Source organism: Phoca vitulina, unplaced genomic scaffold (genome assembly GCF_004348235.1).
Source record: "Phoca vitulina isolate PV1807 unplaced genomic scaffold, GSC_HSeal_1.0 scaffold63, whole genome shotgun sequence".
NCBI classification, from domain to species: domain Eukaryota; kingdom Metazoa; phylum Chordata; class Mammalia; order Carnivora; family Phocidae; genus Phoca; species Phoca vitulina.
Window position 1 is genome coordinate 2,411,322 of NW_022589766.1, and position 16,731 is coordinate 2,428,052.

At 50.5% G+C, this 16,731-nt stretch overlaps 1 protein-coding gene across 1 annotated transcript in view; it reads left to right on the top strand.

The window, feature by feature from the left end:
- The window catches only part of KLHL29 (kelch like family member 29), a 303,248-nt gene that overhangs the window by 70,423 nt on the left and 216,094 nt on the right, over window positions 1–16,731 (top strand). The window contains exon 2 of the mRNA XM_032391636.1: window positions 10,714–10,821. The gene's annotated coding sequence lies outside the window, so the exon portion shown is untranslated. The remainder of the gene's footprint in view (window positions 1–10,713; window positions 10,822–16,731) is intronic.

The following is a 16,731-nucleotide window of genomic DNA, read 5'->3' on the forward strand; positions in this document are numbered from 1 at the left end:
AGGGAGAGGTGCCCCTGATCTCCCTACTTTCCTCTTCCCATTTTAAGGGCCCCCAGGGGCTTCTCTGGATCCCTCTGTCCTATAACCCATTTTGTAGGGATCTTGGCAACACCCCAGATGTCTCGGTGTGTTAAGGCATCCCCATCCTGAAAAGTGAAAATTCTTGACTTTTTTGGGGGGGTCAGGAAGGTGATGGGTATAATTGATTTCTCCCACCTCTTCTCTTAATTATTATTCCTCCATTCAAGGGAGACAAGATGATTTAATCCGGGTTGTATTTAAAATGCCCATAATCAAGGTTCTCATTCTGAACATGTGTCCATGTGCTTTTAGATAATTTATGTATAATTTTCTTAGATTTGTCAACAGCAGCCCTTCCTCATCTAAAAGGCTGCTCGCAGACAGATCACTTAATTTGCTCCTCAATGTTATTTTTCGTACATGGTTGCTGCACGGCCGACAGATAGCCAATGATCCTGCTACAAACACATTTGACATGGCATGTGCTGTAGGGATGAGCAAACTCAAGGTCTCCTACTGTGGCAAGTGGTGTGTGTCTCCCTGTTATGCAGAAGGGGGGGTTCCCAGAGACCAAGCAACAGAACCGGTGCTGAGGATGCAGTCCCCGGCAGTTTTGAGGTGCAGAAGTGAGCCCCCCCCTTACCGGTAGTAACAGAGGCCCCTTCCCCAGCCTGGGGGTCACCCACTGACACTTTCCATCTCCTGCCTCTCTCTGTGGGAGGGCAGGATGGAGGTGTGGGGGCCTTGATATCCCCAAAGCACCCGTCAACCTTCTGGTCTCCAGGCTGACCCTGCAGTTTCTCTCATCCTCCAGGACCTAGAGGTCGCCCTGACACAGAGCCTTCCGGCAGCCTGGAGCCCTCCCTCCTCCGACTACCTTCAGTCCCAGGAGTCTTGTTAACTTAGCCCTTAGCATCCGCAGCCTTGTGACATCCTGTATTTCTGCATGTGGGTGTGTGACGGGGTGGATGCCAGCTCTGCCGGCTTCTAGCTGACCTGAGCGTCTGTCTGAGAGGCGGTGGTTCTCCAGCCACATCCTCGCTTTGGAGTGAGGATCAGCAGGGTGGAGGGTGGGGTAGCTCCACGAGGCCGAGAGTGCACACTCCGGGCAGGGGGGCGGGGGGAGTACAGAAACCCTTCCTTCCAAAGACTGAGTGCTGCTGGATTATTTGCGCCATTTTCATTGGCTGGGGTAACGGCATGCAAGTGCATTGTGTTCCAAATGAAGAATGTTCTCTAATCTTCGCCATGCCAGCATGTGACAGAGTGAACCACATCAACTTCTAAATTTTCTCAATGGAGTGTGATGTGTGTAATGTGTAATAAAATATAAATAAGCCTTTAAGAAGCATCTATGTGTTTCTTTTTATCAACCTTTAGATGCGTTCAAGCCAACTACGATTTTATATGAATTCTAGATGATATGTAGTATTTTTATTTGCTACTTCATTGCTAAATGTTTCATATAAAACTGAAGAGGGAAAAAAATACACAGTCCCACATATAAAAGAAGAAGCAGATGGCTAAATGTGACCGTGGGAGAGAAGCAGTGAATGGAGTGCTCCGAATGGAGGCTCCCCGCTCCGGGGTGCAGCCTGAGATGGAATGGAAGGAGGTTCGTGTCTGTGGTTACCTGAGCTCTGTAGCCGTTTGCTCCCACTGTGTCTTAAATAGGCCATTAGTATTCAGAAGAATCTACAGGTATCTTTGTTATGGCTTTTTTTTTAATCTTTTAAATGTACATATAAATGAGTATGTATTATTTATAGATGTCTTTGGATTTAGAAACATCGAGCTTGAAAAGTAATGCAGCAAGGAATATTTGATTTACTGCTCGCTGGAGAGGAGAGAGGAAGACGGGGGGCTTTCTGAAGGAATGAAGACTGGGTTTGATAAGTTGTTTAACCTTTCTAGGGGACTTTCCTGGAATCTTCAGGTCCAGTTAAACCACAGACAGAGGAGGGGGAGAAAGAGATCAGCGGGGGAGTTAGGAAGCCAGCACTACTCCTCCCTCTCCTGCTGATCAGCTGTGTGACCTTGAGCTTGTCACTGACCCGCACTTGCCTTTGCTTTCTTGCCTGTATCTGGACATCAAGCCATGCCAGGCCGCAGCTCAGTGATTCTGTGCACTTGTATCGACTGCTCTGGGCTCTGGCCCGGCTCCTCGGTAGCTGGTTTAGATCGCAGCAGTGCCGTGAAGCTGGTGAGCCATGGCTCCATGTTTTATTATTATTATCATTATTATTATTATTATTATTATTATTATTATTATTATTATTATTTCGGATGGAACGTGAAGCCATGGCGTGATCAAGCCACTTGCCTGCACACGTTGGTAGAGATCAGGAAAACAGAATTAGCTCCTAATTCTATTTTCAGTTCCTAGGATGTTTCTATATTGGCCAAGAAAAGCAGAGAACTTAGAGAAATTCCTGGTAATGACTGCTTTCTGCCTGGGTACGGAGAAACATGCCTGTCTGTGGTTTATTTTTAAATGGATAACTCATCATATCTGGGTAAAAAGTACTGTAATCTCCAAAGGCTTTTCTTTCACAATTTTTTTTTCCTCTGAGAGTATAGAAACAGCCTCAAATCTACTCAAATAAAACAGCTTTTTACTGGGTGAGGAAGCAGTGGTTTTCAGACTCTGGCCCTGTAGGCTTGGGTTCAGAACCCAGGTGGAGCGAGGGAATGGGAGCCTTCGTGGCACCAGGCCTGGAGTTTGGTTGACCAACAGCTGGCAGGGGGGAGGCGAGGTGGGGGAGGGGGAGAGGCCGAAGCTGCCCTCTCAGAGGACGTTCAGACACATAGCTGGAGGGGGCGGGGCATGGCAGCTGACCAGTGTCAGCTGGATCCAGGGCTTCTGTGCCCATGGTCAGCCCACTGCTTCCACTGCCTCCCGGGGAGGTCCCCGTCCACGCACGTGTCCCTGCGCGCTCGCTTCTGTGGAGAGGTGCCGGGAGAGAAAGCCCCACGTCGTGTGAGTCCCAGCCCTCCCCGTGGCACTACAGGTATCTTAGGGGCCCCTCTCGTGTGCTTCAGTTAGCATGGCTATATCATGGTTATAGCCGCCCATTCTCGGTGCCACGGGCTCTACTGAGTGCCCTTCCCACAGGCTCTCGACCACACACAGGCCGAGCCAGCCACTGAACCGCTGCGACAGGGACTAGGATGTCAATCCAAAAGGCAGCTCTGACCGTGCCACGCAGGCCACGGGGATTCCGAGGTGGGAGAAGGGCTTGTCAGATCTCTCTGTGTCTCCCTGAGCAGACCAGAAACACACTGAGTCTAAAAGCTCAACGTGTTTTACTCTGTGAAGTCACTTTTGCCCATCACTTCTCTCTAAAGCTGTGGGTGGGGGGGTGTCTAGGGGGCAGGGGATGCTGTGGGACCCCTGTGCACTAGCAGGTACCAGATCCAGTGAACAGGTTTGGTGGCTGTGTCTTCTGTCCTCACAACTGTCTCCTGCCCCCTGACGTGGACGGCTGTGGCCCAGATGGAGGACTCAGGTGTTTTCTGATGTGGTTAGCTACTTGAGGGCTTAGGGTACAGGTCAAAGGCTCCCCCCCACCCCAAAGAACTAAACAAACAGCCTCAGGGCCAATCCCCAGGAAGGAGACAGGCCTCACAAGAAACAGGAACAGGGAAGGTGGAAAGAAAGGGAGGCCCCCCTCTCCTGGGCTCTGCCTGTGTGGTCCAGACTGGAGGTGGGCTCTTCCTGAGTGTGCGTTCCTCTGTGGTTGATGCTAAGATGGGGCCGCCCCCTGGAGCTGGGACGAGCCTGCCCAGGACCGGAGACCCTCCTGGAGACAGCCGGGAAACCAGCCTGTCTGGCCACAGACGACTTCCTCTGTCCACGGCTGTCACCCACCAGTGGGCCTACCGTTCTGTTTTCCTCCAAGATTCTAGACAGGTCTTCCTGAAATGGTACGGCCTCTCAGGAATGTCAGGGAGAACCAAGGGAAGAGACTTGTCACATTTGAGTCAGAGTTTGAAGTGGGCAGCGCCACTGAGGCCAACATGGCCGGGGCGGGGGGAGCCTCTGTGGATGCCCCACCCCACACGGAGACCTGGGGGGGTGCTGGAAAAGAGGGTAGTGCAGGTCTCGCAGCAGCAGGAAGGAGAGGGGAACCCATTCACACTGCAATCCAGCTTGGCGGTATCGGCAGCTGGCCTCCCTGTCAGTGAATTAGAGATGCTGGCGCCTGTCCGCCTCTCCTGGGCTCCGTGTGGTGGTCTAATGAAGGAGAGAAGATGCACAAGCTCTCCAAAGAGCCCACAGCACCAGGCAAATGTGAAGCGTCATCATGAAAAGCTTAAATTTATGGGTCTGAAGGAGAAGCAACATCTGGGAAAGAATTATTGCAATTTAAAGGGAGGATGCAAGCCTGTTCGTAAGAGCGAAATCTGGAAGCAATGTCTGATTTTTTTTTTTTTTTTAGCTGGTTTGTATTCCAGTCATGAAACCATGGTGTGAACTTCCAGATGTGTGAAGCAAAATTGTAGAAAATGAGTTGAGTCTGGTAGGCATTTTCCTTCCTTCAACAGAGCCTTACTGAGCATCTACTACGTGCCAGGGGCTACACACTCTGCCAACATCTTAAATGCTACCACAGGCGAGTCAGGCTGGGGGGTCCCCTGGCACCTCCACCTCTCTCCTCATCTTGTGGTCTTCAGAAAATGCAAAGGTCCTGTCAGCTCCGGCTCCAGGGATAAGCACATGTGTATTACCTGGGGGTGGAGGAGGGTATGTGTACTGGCGCTGAGTGGTGGGGCCCAGTTAGGCGAGTCCTGGTTAATGCAATTGCTGAGGGGTCTGCTGTGTAACAAGACAACGGGGGCTGGGTTTGTAGGGGAGGGGGTTGATTTTTTTTTTTTTCTGAACTGTTTTAGTCCTTGTGTCTGGCAGAGCACTATGATGGCATAATTTAGGAACTGATCAGTCTGTGTGTGGGCACCCCATTTTCCTCCTCTGCCCATTCTCCTTGCCCAGACCAGCCAAGAGGCAACTGGAGGTGGGCCATCAAGAAACTTCTTTGGATGACATGCATGCACTTGATATTTTCCAGCAGTTTTCCTTAAGAGTGAAGGTAGGTGGGAGGAGATTCAGGGAGGCAAGCAGGTGTGTGGTCACAGTAGGAGAGCTGGGGGTGTCCGCGGGGTGGGTAGCCCAGGCAGTGGAGGCTGGACAGCTCAGGGCATGGAAAGAGTCCGGATTTGCCTGGGTTCCCCGGGGCCCCTGCCATGGAGGGATTTAGGGCAGGAATGCCATGACTATTCTGAGATGGAGCACAATCCCCGTGGCGACAGCAGGGTCCCTTGGGGGCTGTTGCTGTGATCCCGGTGAGAGGTGGGGAGGCCCGGCCCCGGCCGCGGTAGTGGAGATCGTAGAGGACAGGTGACTGCACACCATTAAGGACAGTGCTGGGGGCGGGGAGCAAGAGAGAGAAGGAGGAACTGGGGTTTTTAAGGTAGAGGAGGTGGCAGTGCTAGGCCCTGAGGAAATGGTCCAGAAGCAGCGGGTCTGGAGAAAGTCAGTGAATACATGCAAGGGGCCAGGGCCGAGGGTGAGGGTCGTAAATCGATTCCAGGAGTGAAGGAGGGCACAAAAACTCATGATGCCACAATGGCTTATGCCCCTCAGCAGCGCCACCCTCCCCGACAAAGTCTTACCCCTTCAGAATTGAATGTCACTTGTTAGAAAGAATTTAAATGGAATGGAATGGAATTTTTCTCTTGCTGGGGGGAGTGATAACAAAAAAAGTTTGAGAAACCCCGAGGTAATAATAATGAAGAATCCAGTGCGCCACCTTAAGGCTGACAGAGGTTTCATGGTAGGCGTGGGGTCCAGTGTGGCTTCTCTGGTGTGGGAGGGGAGGGGGTCACTTGGGAACCTGACCACCACCAGGGCTGCGGAGAAGCGGGAGAGGGGGAGGGAGGCAGTGGCCAGTCGGGTCTTAGGGTTGGTTTGGGCTCACCGGGACCAGACTGGAACGAGGATATCCACTGACACCTGTATTTTTATCCAGCCCAGGGGTGGGGACTGCAGAGTGAACCCAGGACAACTCTAATCTTATCATCCATCAGGGCTCCAGGGTCATGGCAGCTGAAGAATTTGGAACAAAGCATGGGATGCAAAGTGCAAATCTAGAGTTCCAATTCTGAGTCCCTTGCTTATGTATCTGCCATGTAACTTTGGGCTGTTCTTATTTTCCATCTATAAAATAGGAATAATAATAGTAATCCACTCATACAAACTTCTGAGCAAAGGTAAATCAGGAAATGCACATGAGCGAGGCTTTGTAAACTTCAAGCATTATGAAAATTTCGTTATTCCATCTCAGTCAGGAGTCCTGGCCCCTGAAGATCCTCTCTTTCTCTGAAGAACCCATGCCTGCATGAAAACTGGCCAGCCGGTGCATCCTTAGCTTTGAGAATAAGTAATGGATCTCATCAGTGGCCGGTTCTGGCTCCTTAATGGAAAGAGGAAACCTCTGCCTTGTGTTGGGTGGGTCCTCACAAGGCACTCCATCTCTGTGCGTCCATTCTCTTCTTTAAAAGCAGTGCCTTCTGGACCCCTCAGCCCGTGAACTGTCACCAACCTGATGGATAAACCTTTTGAGAGTGTTTATTTTGGGGTTGGCAAGATGCCTGAGGGCTTTGGTGAACCCGTGGTTGATGTTATTAATGGATGGGTTGTTTTTTCCTTCTTCTTAATGTGAATGAGAGTTCCCCTTGCAGGATACATTCAGAGCAGGCCCAAAAGCCCCTGCTTTGTGACACGGGTTAAGGTATTTAATGTCTATGAACCTTCCTTTCTCACTCTTGGAACTGGGGGGGGGGGGGTTGGCTGGCGCACAGGGTCCTGAGTCTGGGCTGACAGGAAATTGGGTGTGGGTGTGGGAGTTGGTTTTCTTCCACAGTTTGCAACCTCTAGTTGCTTTGCTTTTTCCTTCCGAGGAAGAAAGAATCCTTGCTTCCCAGTTGGGTGAGGGCTGGTGAGCTGCCTGGTTGCTGGAGCAATAATTGGGTAGCCTGGTCAAGACCCGGGCAGGGCTAGTCTCTGATCCTACATCAAATGGGAGCCTCCCTAATTGGTTTATCCTCTCTTAAGGGCAGTTTCTCTCCAAAAATTGGTATCTTATATAGGGAAGTAAAAAAAAAAAAAATCCTGGGGCCCTTATTTGTAATTCTCTTGGCTATCAATTTGGTGCATGTCAGGAGCCATCTTTATTTATAGATTTAGAGTGAGAATGGTCTCAAACATTTCTTTAGGTTTAATTTTAAAGATCTCCCATCATTCAGCAGTTATTTAACCCAAAGACCCCATTGGAGGGAATTTCATATTGGCCTTTTATGCTCTGCCAAACTCAATTAGCATGTCTTAAGTGCCTTGACAAGGCGGGGACAATGTAAGACCCCTTTCACACGCATTGACTAACTACCCACTGTGTTTTTTAAATGAATGTGAAAAGCCCCTCATCCCTTGGCTTTTTAATTTTATTTTCCTTGACCCTGGAAGCTGCCCTTTGGTGATGAAATGAGTGGAAGAGAAAGGGTCAGTTTGACCACAAATGTCAAAGTCAAGCCTGCCTACAGCGCCTTCCCCTCACCTGGAGATGGAAGACCATAGCTGTCTCCCTGTCCTTTCCTGGGTTCATTCTTGATGGGTGCTGTGGACCAGAGATTCAAATATTAAGATAATGTCTGTTCTTTGGATGCCTGGGATTTGACTGCAAGGAGTAGAGGTTGGGTGGATAGAAGTGCAAAAGGAAATAAGTGAAATCCCTGAGACATCAACTGATGCCAAATAGGAGCTGAGAACAGCTAAAAACCCCTCGAGGGAGGAGTTTCTGGTTGGGGTGGGCAAAGATGTCAGCCAGGAGGTGCTCCTTGCCCTGGGCGGTAGAGTAGGTGGCGTAAATGCTGAGACAGTGATCCTGCTGCTGCTAATTATGCATCCGTTTCTCTAGTTCCAAGAGTGAGAAAGGAAGGTTCATAGACATTAAATACCTTAACCCGTGTCACAAAACTAGGGGCAGTGTTAGGATTCCGCCTGATCCCGGATTCCCAAGCCCTGCTCTGCACTGCCCCCAAGACTGTACCCTCTAGGGTCTTAACAGGAAATCGGCAGGTCGAAATGTGTGGTTGGAAGAGAGTCAGACAGGGCTGTTCATAAGATGTAGCGCGGGCTGCAGAGACCACGCCAGGGCCGTCCCCAGCCCACAACGGGGTGGGGCCGTTTCCAGCTGGAAGCCGGGGCGCAGAGAGGACGCTCTGTGAGGCCTACCACACACCAGCCGTACCCGTGGCCTGCAGTGGAAGCCACTGTAAGGAGGGAGGCAAGTAGGGGAGTAAACACCCAATCCCACGCCAGTCCCCAGTCTCCCGCTGGTGTCTGCACTGGCTGCACCTGACCAGGAGTCTCAGGGTCTGCAAGCTCCAGTGATGCCCTCCGTGCAGATCAGTGAGCCCCCTGGGGACACACAGCATGGAAGGCAGACCTGGGCAAGACACCTAGCACAACCTGTAATGTCTAATGCGTCAGCTCATGTCAGGATCTCTCCATAAGCACGTTAGGGAAAAGTCCCAAAGAGCTCAGCCTCACATGCAGTATATTTTTGTTCAGGACTTTGGTTCAGTTACCTCTTCTAGAAGTGGCCTCTGGGGACCACAGTGGAGGAAAGACAAGACCATTGTCATCAGAACAAGCTGGGCAGCCCTGGGGGCTCACCTCCTTCCACTGCCCCTCCAAGCCCCAGCCTGGCCTGTGCCCTGTTCATCTCGCACAGCCTAGAGTGCTGAGCCATCTGGGCAGAAGGGATGGCAAGCAGATTGAGCTGACAGACCTGGGAGGTCTGTCTCAAGAGAATGAGAGCTCCATCTAAAGCCGGGTGCCAGGATCTGGGGCTCTCAGTTAGTAGCCTTTACAGTGGCCTGCAAGGCCCTACGCGATCTACTCACCTCTCTAGCTGAATGTCCTACTAGACCCTCCCTGTCCCTACTAGACTCTCCAGCCACAGTGGGCTCCTTGCTGGCCCAGGAACATGACAGGTATGCTCCCTGCACCCCCCAGGACATTTGCACTGGCTCTTCTCACTGCTGAACGCTCAACCCCAGACTCCCGCATGGCCCACTCCCTCATCCCCTTCACATGAGCTCAGTTCCCTGACACTCATCTTCTGCTCTGTCTTCTCTAAGACATAGCACTGCCTACCTTTTAATATACTGTATAATTTGTACTTATTTCTTAAGCTTATTGTTTATTCTATGTTTCCCTCCACTAGAAGATGAGCTCCCTTAGGGCAGGAATTCTTTTTTTCTTTCTGTTTGGTTCACTTATGTATCCCCAGTGCCTAGAACATTGCCTGACACACAGCAGACGCTCAACAAATATTTACGGAATGAATAAATGAGTAAATGAATGAATAAAATTCTCAAGGATCTAAAAACAATCTGACCACTGTCTCCCAGACCTCTCTCTTCACCAACACATATCTGCCAAGGGTCTTTCCCAGAAATACATCGATCGTTTATTATCACCAGTACTGTCGATACTTTGTGGCCAAAGCGATCCATTTATCCGCATACTTCACATCAGCTTCGTAGAGGAAATGTACTCACGACTTTGGCTCTGTGTCAAAATTAAATGGTGACCTTGGCTTACTTCGCTTCCCCACAGAGGTTATTTCTTAATCGTAAAGGGAACACTCTCTCCTTGGGAAAAATAATATTTTTGCCACCTTCAGCTTGAAAATGGCTATTTGATATGGCTCGCATGTGTCTCTGTCGGTGGTAGCTGGAAAAGCTTGGGTTGAAAGAGGCTCTGAGAAAGACCCGTTGCGGGTCCTGTCTCCAACAGGAGAGAAGCTTGTCGCAAGGTGGAATTAGTTTACAATAACTTATTTACCTGTCCAAATCCCTCATATCACATTAAAGCTTTCCCCTGCTATCCAGGACTCTGGAGTGCTAAGAGGAAACAGGAAAATCAATTGATAATGATATATTCAGTTTAGAAAAATATATTGATTCCCAGGTAATGACAGCCGTGCATTTTTGCCATTCCTTGTCGTGAAGAAGGCTTTCACATATATTACATTTGAAAGAGGGAACTGGGAATAGCCCTGCCTCACCATAACAGATAGGCTCTTTATACTAGGTATTAAATCTATATTTTTTTTAAAAAAATGAATTCTCTCCAGGGAACCCATCCTTGCCTCCTCAAGGTCTTCTTGCCCATTATCTAAAAGAAGTAATGATTTGTTTTTGTAATTCTAGAGTTTGTGTCCTATTCTCTTTTCAGCATTTAAGACCTAAATTTCGTATTTTTCCCTGTTTTTGGAGTCTCTTGGTTTGAATCAGATGGAAGGCAATGCCATTATTCTCCCTTATCCACTGCTAGTGGCTGTGCTGTGGGGATTAGGGCTTTGTGTGTTTGGCGGGCAGGGGAGGGACATCTAGGGTCTGTCCCTTGGGGTTCTCTGCAGCCCGCTTGGCCCCCCTTGCCTGAGAGTGCCCATGGCAGTGTTTGGGGACACCCCGTTTGAGAGGGTCCACACTCAGAAATTCAACACAGGGACAATTGTCCCCTTAGGGTGGGGACTGTCTAAGATACTGGAATTCCAAAGAGATTTTCTGCAGAAAATGATACCTTTTCCCACCCCACCCCCAACCTTTTCCTTCTCTTTCTAGACGGTCTGGCCTCCTGGTGATGCTCACACTGTGCTAAGTGTTGGTGGCCATCGAGGTTTTTGCATCCTGGGGACAAATCCTGAGCTCGCCAGAGACGGACATCAAAAGGTACGTCCCTGCTCAGCTCTCCTGCATATAAGAAAAGCGTCCGACCTGGGCACTGACAGCTATCTTCTCTAACACTGATTTTCCAGGGGCAGTGAGGAAGTACATAGCTGGTCCTCTCTGCCTTTTGGTTAGAGAGATTTTTACACAGATGTGGGATTAGAACCTAGCAAAGCCACCAGGCCCCAATCTTCCTGGAATCAATCTATGAGCATTGTGGTAGCTCTTCTGGCTCCCCAGGAGGGGGGACCTGGGGGCAGCCAGCAGCAGGGTGACCTTTAAATGCCTCAAAAACTGTAATGCTTCCTTGGTAATTTAACTTTTCTTGTTATCAAAGTAGTAGTATTCAGTATCAGTAAAAGGCTATTTGTTCATTGTAAATATTTTAAAAGATAGTACCTAAAATTATAGAAATTACTTACAATCATCCATTTACTGTCCCTTTCCAGACTTTCTTTCTATGCACATACGTAAAGCGTACATGCATACAGGCACACACGCACACACGCACACACACAGGATCACACTGTATGTATGGCTTAGCAATGCACTCTTTTGACTTCATGATATGTCACATGTACATTTTTTATATCAGTAAGTGCAAATCTATAGCATTTTTAAACTCTCCATAACATCTGGATATAATAATCTACACAATTTACTTACCCAGTGCCCTAATGGTGGACATTAGCATATTTTTAAATTTCATTCCTGCAAATAATAACACAACAAACATTTTTGCATATATATCTTTGCATAGTGATTTGATTATTTCCTTGGATTAAATGTATAGAGGTCTGGCCTCAAATTTTGGTTCAGGATTTTCAAACCTAGATTATAAAGACCAGGTAGCCAGGAGAGTTGGGGGGGAACGTGGCCTACTTGAAAAGAATTGGTAAGATTGCTTGAACACCCACCCAGCAGACCTGGACTGTGCCTGCAGAAGCAGGGGAGCCTGGAGATGGATGCTCCCCAGGATTCTGCAGCTCTAGGATTCCAAATTGCAGGTAGCCATGATTGTCAGCAAGAAGTAGGAGGAGGCTCCAGGCTGGGCCTGGATCAGCTGCCCAAGTGGAAGAAATGTTCACTGGGCATCCAGCCTGCCGCCACCGAGCAGCGCAATGGCGACAGCCAGTGGGGGCAGTTGGGTTTCCAGCCTTGGGAGCTGGTGGGCTGTTGGCACGCATCTAACAGCACCACTGAGCCGCGGGACAGCCGTCCTGGTTAGTCGTCCCAGGCCCTGGGTAACGTTTGCTTCTGTGACTGTCGGGCGAGAGGAAGAGAATTGGAAAACTAGACAGATCTGGTGACAGTGGCCTTTTGGATTTCATGATGGTGGCATTCCCAGCTCCTAGAGGGGGCAGATGTGGAAGTGAGTGTCTGAGCCTAAGGCATGCTCTTCACAGAAATCAACTTTCCAAGGAGAAGCCCTCCAGTCTTAGATGCTATGAGTGTGGCGGGGGTGAAGGACATCTAGAGACCCAGGGGAATGGGTTTGACGGCCTTTATCTTGGGATCTTCTGACACAGGGTGGCACATGGCTCTTATTTATCCCAGGCTTCAAGAAGCGTATATTTTAGGATAGGGAGGGACCTTGATAGGATACCTGATACATCTACCCCTGGACTGGTGTCCCCGCTGCGAACTCACGTCAGTCTTCCCTACCACCTGGCCAGTTCCTGGGGGATGGGAATCCCATCTGATTCATCTCCATATCCCCTTCACCACGCCCGCACAGCACCTGCTGGGGCTCTCAGGGAGCACCTCCCCAAACACATAGTTGCAACTATTCCTGGGAACACCGTAGCACGTGGCCTGCTGCCAGTTCGTGTTTTCCCTTTTCCCTCATGTGAAGGACTCCATTGATTCCCAAGAAGATAGGAAGTCTCCACAGCCCAGTCTGTCCCCTGGTGACCAGTGGAAGAAGCTATCACTTTCCTATGGAAACTGGGCCAGATCACTGGGCTGTGTGCATCCTGCTGCAAAGTGGGGCCTGCTCAGATGCAAAGCAGGGAAGGCTGTGCTGGGCTTGTCAGTGACCGAGAGTGTGGTGCCAGGACCAGTTAGCAGGAGTGAAATCTGATCCCTGCACTGCAGTGTGGGAGCCTGGCAGGGGTGGAGCTCAGGGGAGGTAGAGCTGAGGACCTGGTTTGTGCAGAACCCAAGGCTGAGCCAAGAATGACAGTAATAGACACCTAGACTTTGGAGGTGGTGAAAGGCAAACACAGTGCTGAGGAGTGCCCCTTTGCAGCCTCCCCCTGATGCCTAGTGGAGGCATCCCTGACCCAGCACTGCCCACCCAGGCCCCTTGTCCCCCTGCATGCCCTGCATCCTGAGAGGACATTGCAGATGCCTCCAGAGCTAATGGGACTTGGAACCCTTCCATTAGAGAACGCTGCAAATAATAACACAACCGTGCCGTGCCCTGGACTTCCGCACTCTCGGCAGCTTCACTGGCGAAGCCATTCCGAAGGTGCCCTTGCCGACCTGCACTCCCCCCGCCCCCGTGCTCCCTCACTCTCGGCAGCCTTGCTCCGTTCCCTCCTTCTCTTTCTCATCCATCTCTTTGGCTTCCATGGCTCCCACCCAAAGACAGACCTGTGGGCAGACTTCTCAGTGCTCCCTTCCCCAACACATCCACTCTGTTGCCTGCTTGTCCTTCGTCCTTGCTTCCTCTCCCGGCCCCACCCTGGGAACCTTGGCAGCCCCCACCTCCACTGGGCATCTGGGCCCTCAGCCCGCTGAGGAGGCCGTAGAACCATGCCAACACCCGCGCACAGATCCTTCTGCAGAGTCCCGCCTTTCCCATCATCACCAAGACTTCTGCCTGCCCTGTCCACCTGAGGGTCAGCAAGTGACCTCCCTGCTTGCTTTAAGGAGACCGTGAGCCTCTCTCTCTCTCCCTTGGCTTGGTGGGCCGTGTCACTCCATCTTTGTGGCCCCTCTTCGTCCTCCTCTCTGTAAGTGAAGGTGTTGGTGCTAGAAGATTTTCCTCTGCTTTCCTTTCTCTCAGCGGTCCCTCTACTCCCTCTGCTTCACCTGTCCCCAGGGCTTCATTCTGTCCTAAGGTCCCGACTGCCTCTCCAGAGTCCTGAAAATCAGTCACGACCTGTCTGATTTGCATCCCAGACTCGGCTTGGCCAACACAAAGCCGCCTCATGCTCTGTAGCCTTTGGGGACCTTGCCACTCGCCCCTCCCTGGGCTGCATTGCTCACCTTCCTTCCTGGACCATGAGCTCCTTAAAGACAGGGACTGTCCTCTTGTCTCCACATCGTGAGATTAGATGATCTTAGTTCCGAGATCACAGGGCCACAGGACAGAGTGACCTCATAGGCAGTGGATGGACAGGCCCCCGGACTGGGAGACAGCCACTGGGCTCTCATCCCAACTCTTCACTAACTCTGCGTGAGCCCTGTAGGGCTGCTGAGTCCCCATCTCGTCTGCTTTCGCTGAGGGCAACCCCTGACCTTCCTAGTTCCCGGGAGAACACTGGCAGGTCTTCCTGGGCCAGCGATGTCAGCTCTCAGTGAACGCTGGAATCACCTAGAGAGCTTTAAAACCTACAGACACCTGGTTGTACCCCCAGACCTTCTAATTTAACTGTTCTTGTGAGGATAGGCGTCAATGTACTTTAAAGCCTTAACACTGCTCCCAACTCACAGGTGTTACCAAATTCCTGGACTCTAAGCCTTGAATTGACATGGAAGTTATGGAGATTCAGCAAAATGACATTCCTGGATGATAGATCATTTATTTACTCTTTCAGATATTCTAAAATCTAATCTATCCCCTGGATCTCACCATCCGAAAGCCTGGGTACTTTGGTCGTCACGCTGTCAATTCCATATCCCACCCACCCCCGGAATGCTTTCGGGCTGTTAGAAGATCTTCTTCTATCGATCGTACCAACGTGCTCATATTCAGGATTTTGTGGTGATTAATGTTTATCCTGTCCCTGTGATCCCATTGCTGGGCCCCTTGGGAGAAGTGCCCCTGATTTCAGCACAGACATATTCTTCTCCCCAGCCTTGTCATAGTAGCTCAAATCGAATCCTGTTGTAACATCAGCTTCTTGTTTGCCTCTTCCGAGTCACAACAGCGGCTCTCAGCTCTGGCTGCATATTCAAATCACCTGGGGACATTTTTAAAAATTCTGATATCCAGGCTAGATACACCAGATCAGTTAGATCAAAATCTCTTGGGATGGGACCCAGGTGTTAGTATTTTTGTGAGGCTCCCCGGGCGATTCCAGTGGGAGACCACGGTCAGAGGCATTGCCAAGCCTGGAGGCAAATCTGTGACCCACCTGTAACATACACATGGAACTTTCTAGATCTGGTTTCAGGGAGGCAGCAGTGCCTGCATCATTTCCTGCTCCTACACTCATCGGTCCCTCTCCTGCTTTGGATTCACCTCGTCTCCTTACATGCATCCCTGTAAGTTACCTTCTGTCCTTCCTGGAACTGGGTGAGGTGAGAATGGAATAGAAGCCCCCTGCTTTTCTCTGGCAGGGCTCCCAGCTCAGGCCTCTGAGAAGAGAGGGTCAGAGACCCCTTCCCTACCCACAGGTTCTGGGTCAGCGGCCCCCGTTCTGGGAATCCCACGATGAGGTCAGTGCCCCCCATTCTGTCAAGAGCTGTCCAAGGCCCTGAACAAGGCTCGGTGGGTTCGCAGTGCCTGTGTGCTGATTGGGACCAGGGCAGAGAGGAGACTGGCGGGGGGGTGGGGGTGTCACCATGTCCAGGACAGTGGCCATGCCTCCCTGGTCTGCTCCCCTCGGTCTGCGAGACTCGGCCCCTTGATGAACGACATGTTGAGGTCATTGATCAAAGGCAAGAGATGCCCCGGAAGTGGCATCTTTCCCCCTTTCTGGAAGCAAAGTTGTTCGGGAAACAGCAAATACGTGGTGCAGTTCCCGTTAGTTAACAGGGCTGGGGTGGGGTGCACACGGCGGTTCACTCTAGCTGCAAAACCTCATTTGGCACCTGGGCTAGAAATAGCTTATCTGCAAACCTCAGAGTTTATTTTTGTGGCCAAGTTTGATTTTCCAAGCGACCTGTCTCCTTCCTTACCTTGAATGTGCCCTAGTGGCCGAAGCTGCTGGGAACAGTTGTTTTTGTGCCCTACAGGAGGGCACCTGGCCCAGGGGGTGTAGGGACTGACCCAGCCTGCACCTTGCAAGCTCTGCTGTGCACTATGAGTTCTCAGAGGGAGGTACGCTAATTTGCACACAATTTTAGTGTGCACAGAAATCTTGTTAGGACAGAAATACCAAGCAGGCTAGTAATGGCCCCACCACCAGAGCCCTGCTCAGGGAAAGCACCATGCGTACGTCTGTCCAGTGACCGTGCAAGGATGCTCCTGAACTACTGTGTTTCTGTCCCTTCTTGATCATCTCATGTATTCACAGGTCACTCAAAAGAACTTTTAAGCTTTTGTCTTCAATCATAAATTCTCTCTTTCTCTCTAGCTTTCTCTCTCGCACCCTCCCTCTCATGTGCACACGCAGCATGACCGTGCAGATGTAACAGCCTGTTCGTGCTAAAATGAAGGGCATTCCAGCATTTGTTCCTGGATCCCTTCAAGCGCTTACTGGCGGCCACATTGCATACTGTTCTAGGGCCAGGGTCCGGAGAGATCAGACGAAAACCCTGTCCTCAGGGAGCTGGCAGCCCAGTGGGGAGATCAGAGAGTGAATACATTCTTATAATAAGATGTGATAAATGCAACAATAGGAATTTATACAAAGTGCTATGGAAGAACAATTCATTCACTCAACAAATATTTCTTGAGCCCCTACTATGCCATGCATCATTCTAGGCAGTGGGGATACGACAGTGACCATATGAGACCAAATCCCTGACCCGGAGATTCCATTTGAGGGGATGAGAGTACTCAGCCGCTAACTTAAT